Raw genomic sequence first — 1,091 nt, 5'->3', positions numbered from 1 at the left:
TATTATATTTATTTGTGTGAGGGCTATGTCAAAGGCGACTTTCCCTTTATGTTGGTTCCTACAATTAAACTCGAGGTATATGAAAAATTTCCATTACCACCAAGTTTGATACTCAATTAATTATTCTTTGTGCAACTTGTTAAGTTTTCTGCCATTTGTAGATTTACCCTTTTTGTTCACTGAAGTGTGTTGTGTGAATGTGTGTTCATTTAGCTGAGGGTACCTATGTCAATGACTATGCTAAATGTCCTACCATCAGAAAGTATTACTGTTTCTGATTCAAGAAAAGTATGCCCATGTAAGATTGGGTAATAACTAATCAGGTCACGATCATTTTTTAAAAATATTTTAAATCGTGGCTTTAAAAAAGTTGTATATAAGATTTAGTTATGTAAAAGTAAGTCCCTGTTATGTTCATTGAGGAAATTATCCTCAGATGCTGCAATATTACAGATATATTCTAAATTTTTTAAAATCAAACACAAATATAGGTCTGCAAGTAATGTATGTTCTTAAACTTGTGTATATATAAAATAAAATGCAACACAATTTAGTACTTTATAAATACAAACAAGCTGTATTTATTTTAAAACAACACCCATGATCCAATGAACTCACGAGAATGCTCAAGTGAACTGCGTCTATGCTGGAAGATCACACGGTTCAGTATAACTTTGAAAGAAAAGGGGGTTTATGGACCACCTAACGCACATTATGTAATAGTATAGTAACATTTTACAACATAATATAGCAATCCATTTGATCATAATTCGAAGTCCTCGTAAAAAACAGGGGCTCCTTCACCACTGGCACAAAAATTAAGCCAATGGAAGCGCTCATAGCGCCTGGTAGGTAGGCAACATCTCGCCTTCAGTGCATGCGTGTACTGCGGGGTGGCCTACCCAGGGTATGGCAGGCGCCAAGCTGCGGTCGCCGAGAATAAATCTCAAGAAAAAGGACGCACTTTCTGGCTGGACAATCTCTTCACATATTCTTGCCCACCTTGCCCGCACTCGCTGCAATGGGGCGGTCGCAGGGCGGGCAGCCGTCTCCACACAGAGGCTTGGCGGGTTGGCCTACCCAACGCGTTG

The sequence above is a fragment of the Frankliniella occidentalis genome, unplaced genomic scaffold (genome assembly GCF_000697945.3).
Source record: "Frankliniella occidentalis isolate FOCC.00 unplaced genomic scaffold, Focc_3.1 Scaffold35, whole genome shotgun sequence".
Classification (NCBI taxonomy): Eukaryota; Metazoa; Arthropoda; class Insecta; order Thysanoptera; family Thripidae; genus Frankliniella; species Frankliniella occidentalis.
The sequence above is the reverse complement of the archived record's forward strand: the minus strand, read 5'-3'. Positions refer to the sequence as shown.